The following is a 5106-nucleotide window of genomic DNA, read 5'->3' on the forward strand; positions in this document are numbered from 1 at the left end:
GACAGGGTCTTGCTATGTAGTTCAAGCTGCCTTGAACTCGCTGTGTAGCTCACACTGGCCTTGAATTCACAGCAATCCTCCTGGCTCAGCCTCCCAAGGGCTGGGATTATAGGTGTGTGCATCACAGTACCCAGCTTTTAATTTACTTATTTAACAAATAAATATTATATATTTTATTGTGTATAGCATGCTGTGGACCAGCCAGATAATCTCTCTCTTGCTCTCTCTCTCTCTCCCTCTCTCTCCCTCTTTCTCCTTCCCTCTCCCTCTCTCCTGGAGATGGAAGCCAGGGCCCCGTACACAGAAATCATACCCTTTACCACTGTGCTATACCTCCAGCTTCCTCCCATCCAAGCACTAACCAGGCCCGACCCTGCTTAGCTTCCGAGATCAGACGAGATCAGGCGCATTCAGGGTAACCTCCAGCTTCCTTAGTGTTTATTTCCTGTTTTATTTTTCATTGATTTTCCCTAAACCTCGTAACAAACTTCATTCTGAAAATTCCCATCAGTCTTGGCTGACCTCAAAGCAAAATTTAAAAGAGTTGGGAGAGAAACGGCTGTGGGTGTCCTGGTCTCGGCAGAGGGACCTGGTACCCAGGCAGCTCACAGGCGGGCCCTGGGGCACAGAACAGGGGTGGTGCGAGTTGGGCCCTCCCTCTCCTCGTCCTGACACAGGGCCTGGCGGTGCCCGCTGTATTTTGGCCGATGGAGAATCAGCCGCAGAGAGGATGTGAGGAAACCGGAGATTATGCCAGTTTTCTCCGTGACACAGAGCGCAGGACCACCCAGGTCGCTGCCCAGGCATCTGCTCGACCACCCTGGCCACCGCCAAGCTGCATGCAATGCTGCCCTTCCTCCAATCTGACCCAAGTGGCGGGGGCGGCATTCCAACATGCCGCTGGGACAGTGTGGTCCTGGCCAGAGCACATCTGTCACAGATCTTTCCAAGGTGGTAGTTTCCTAGTAACTCTGGAGGCTGAGGCAGGAGGATCCTCCCAAGTTTCAGACCACCCTGGACTACATAGTGAGACCCAGTATCACAAAAACAAAACAAAAGCAACATACTAGAAGGAAAAATAGAAACACCACCACCAAGCAAATAAGTTATTAATTTCCAGGGCTTGTGGGGGAGGAGAGGCACCATCAGAATGCCTCTCAGTCATTGGTTGGTGGGACATATAGGACTTTTTTGAGGACTAAAGCTGCTTTGCACGATACTCAAATAAATGACATGTGACCTGATCCATTTGTCAAAACTCAGAATTTTTATTTTCTTGCTATTTCTTTCTCTCTTTTTTTGTGATACTAAAGATTGAACCCAGTACCTTCACATGGAGCTACATCCATTTTCATCTTTTATCTTATTTTTATTTCTTTTCCTTTTGCTTCTTCTCCTTGTTCTTGTTTTGTTTTTTAAATTTTTTTTGGTTTTTCTCCGGTACCAGGAACCGAACTCACGACCTTGCGCTTGCCAGGCAAGCGCTTTGCAGCTGAGCTAAATCCCCAGCCCCTGTTCTTGTTTTGTTTTGTTTTCTTTCTTTCTTTTTTTTTTTTAGACACTGTCTTGCTATGTAGTTCAGGCTGGCCTTGAACTCACTCTGTAGCCCAGACTGGTCTGGAACGCACAGTGATCCTCCTGCCTCAGCCTCCTCAGTGCTGAGGTTACATGTGTGCACCACCATGTATGGCTCCATAGAATTTTCTTTTTTTTGGAGACAGGGTTTTCCCAGGTTGGCTCAAACTCGTGATCTCCTTTGCCTGTTGAGTAACTGGCATTGCAGGTGTGTGCCATTGTGCCCAACAAAAACCCCTGAAGTTACTGTTCCCAGCAGGAACAGCAAACTGTAAGCCAGGTGTGGAGGTGCACACCTGTAAACTTAGCATTCAGGAAGCTGAGGCAGGAGGATCAGCATTAGTTTGAGGCCAGCCTGGGCTACCAGTGAATCCTGGCCAGTCTAGAGAGACCCTGTCTTAAAACAAAACAAAACTATAACATATGCAAATTTTGAAAAACCATTTCAGAGGCTGAGAGACTTCAGGTGAGATGAACCACCCATGAAGCTCCAACTGGATCCCACACATGCGATACTCTCACTGAAGGACAGGGAAGAAGGTGCTGACCTAAGTTACTTTTGGAAATGTGTCATCTGCAAGAGCAAAGTTATGGTGCATACTTGGAATCCCAGCACTAGGGAGGCTGAGGCAAGAGTATCACAAGTTCTTCTGCTTGTTTCGGCAGCATATACACTAAAAAGAGAGGATTCCAAGTTCTTTTGCCATATATATCTCTATATATATCTGCTTGCACTTGCCAGGCAGGCACTGTGCTGCTGAGCTACATTCCTGGCCCTGAGGATTACAAGTTTGAGGTCAGCCTGGGCTACATAGGGAGATCCTGTCTCAGATACAAAGTACTGAAAAAACCATTCACAAAAATAACAAAAAAGGTGTAAAGTAACAGAAGTCTTTTGTTTTCCCAGTACCAGGGGCTGGACTCACCTCCTTGCTAGGCAAATGCTGCACTATTAAGCTACATGTCCAGCCCATTTGAAAAGTTGTTTTTTGGTTTTTGTTTTTTTTTTACTTTTGAGATATTCTCACTAAGTTACTCAGGTTGGCCTCAAACTTTTTTTTTTTTTTTTTGGTACGGGGAATTGAACTCAGGATCTTGCACTTGCTAGGCAGGTGCTGTACCACCGAGCTGTCTCCCCAGTCCCAAGGCCTCGAACTTTCGATCCTCCTGCCTCAGCCTTCTGAGTAGCTTGGACCACAGTTGTGTACCACCATGCCTAAGTATCAGAATTTACTTAGTTGAGGATATATAATAGCTTTAGGAAGTAAATTTAAAACTTAAAGTTGTACACAGTGATCCAAGTAAATGAGAAGGCTCTTTGCTGCTTTGGGGAGAATGGCGGAATAACGGCGCTAGTCAGCTGCTGCTGAGACAAACATTGGGACACCGGTAGGCTGAAGCAGGAAGGAGTCCCCTGGCTCAGTGTGTGAGGGTCAGGCCATGGTCCTGGCTTCAAAGCGGCAGCAGCACAGCGGAGGTGCGAGCTGGAGCACGGCGTGGCAGCCAGCAGCCGAGCAGGAAGGGGAGGAAGATGGCCTGAGTGAGAGTGGAGAGGACGAGGAGCCACAGCTCATCCCCAAAGTCACCCAAGCCCCAGTCGGAGACACTGGCTAACCACTAGGCGTCTCTGACTCCTGTCATCTCACAGCACAACTGACAGTCGGGATCACCAACTGTGCTGGCTTTCCCTGTAATATATTCACTCAGTGCAATCCCAGGTCAAATCCATGAGGAACTTCTGAAAAATGTGAAAATCTTCCTCCAGTCTTTATATAGAGAAATAAATCCCCACAGTTAACAAAGATGATACGTAATATAACAGAAGAATAAAGAGTCTGTTTTCCCTGCCGGATATCAAGACATGCTTCAAGGTCACAGTAATCAAAAGAGTAAGGTACGAGTGTAAGAGCAGAGACTAACAGAGACCCTGACTCGTGTATGTAACCTAACGTACACTGATTATACAACATAAATCCCAAAACTCAGAAGGCTGAGGCAGGAGGATTGCTGTGGGTTCACGGCCAGCCTGGAATACATAGTCAAACCTTATTTCTAAAAAGATAAAAAATAAACAGAGTTGTTGCTGTCACATAGAGGTGGGGAAGGACTCAAACAAAACTTTTTTGTGTGAGGCAGGGTCTTGCTATGTAGTTCAGGCTGGCCTCTATCTCAAAGCAATCCTCCTGCCTCAGCCTCCTGAGTGCTGGGATTAAGGTGTGTGCCACTGTGCCTGGCTCAAACAAAACTTCTAAAGGACAAACTATGATTGCAAAACACTGACGATTTTTTTTCCATAAAGATTCAGTGTTTTCCCCCCAGGACACTTATTAATTACAGAGGGAAAACGGTCATTTATAGCACAGGTCCCTGGCAGACGCTGTTTTAACCAAGTAATTGAAGCAAGCGTTGCCAGCAAAAGGGCAAATTGACCCTGTGCCACCTGATAAGCAGCCGAGCCTCGCTCCCAGGGTGTCCTGGGCTAAGTGCTTGCCTGGGTCTAATCACAAGCAAGCACCAGACAGTTGGAGATTAGTGACGGTCCTGCACGCTTCCAGGGTCGGGGCTGTGACGGGCAGGGGGGTACTAGACAACTGTTCCAAAGGAGGGATGCTCAAGAGCTGTGATGATCAAATGCAGCGCAGGGCCCTGGGGTAGTGTTCAATCAGGAAAAAAACCTTTTTTTGCCTTTTTCTGCAAAGGAAATTGATGGTGTAATTGGTCAAATTTGGATAAACTCTTATCACTTAGATACTACACTGGATTTATTTATTTATTTATTTATTTATTTATTTATTTATTTATTTATTTATTGAGGCAGAATCTCCCTATGTAGTACAGGCTGTCCTTGAACTCACAGTGGTCCTCCTGCCTCAGCCTCCTGAATACCGGGCACCGCCACGCCTGGTGAAAGGAATATTTTGTCTATAATTTAATTTCCAATAGTTTAGTGCTGGGCATGGTGGCACATGCTTCCAATCAGAATACTCCAGGAGGCTGAGGCAAGAAGATCAGAGTGAATTAGTTTGTGCCCAGCTTGGGCTACATAGTAAGACCATATCACAAAGAACCAGAAAATTCAAATGGTTAACACAAAATAAAACACCACCAAAAACAAGAACACATACAAGAAGCAAATGGGGCTAAGCATTCACATTTGGGGAATGTGGCTAGAGACAAAAGCAGAATTCCTTGTGGTTGTGTTTGTCCAAGTCTGAAATTACTTCAAAAGAAATTGTTATGATAATCAAGGGACACTGCAAAAGGTTAATAGCTGGCACAATAAGGGCAGGTATTTCCCTACATGCAGTTTTCCAGCTTTATGTCTTTGTGTGATTCTAGAGAGGTTTGCAAGGATACACATGAAACTGGAAGCAATGGTTACTTTAGGGGAGGGACTAGGAGAGAGAGGGAAGGGGACAATAGCTTGCCTGGTTGCTTGCTTTTTTTTTTCCATTGTCAAAATACAAAGTAGTGTAACAAGTGAAGAGAATGCAACAAAGAAAGCTAATGTGGCCAGATGTGGTGGTGCTC

The sequence above is a fragment of the Chinchilla lanigera genome, unplaced genomic scaffold (genome assembly GCF_000276665.1).
Source record: "Chinchilla lanigera isolate Chin_1 unplaced genomic scaffold, ChiLan1.0 scaffold00019, whole genome shotgun sequence".
In the NCBI taxonomy this organism is placed as follows: domain Eukaryota; kingdom Metazoa; phylum Chordata; class Mammalia; order Rodentia; family Chinchillidae; genus Chinchilla; species Chinchilla lanigera.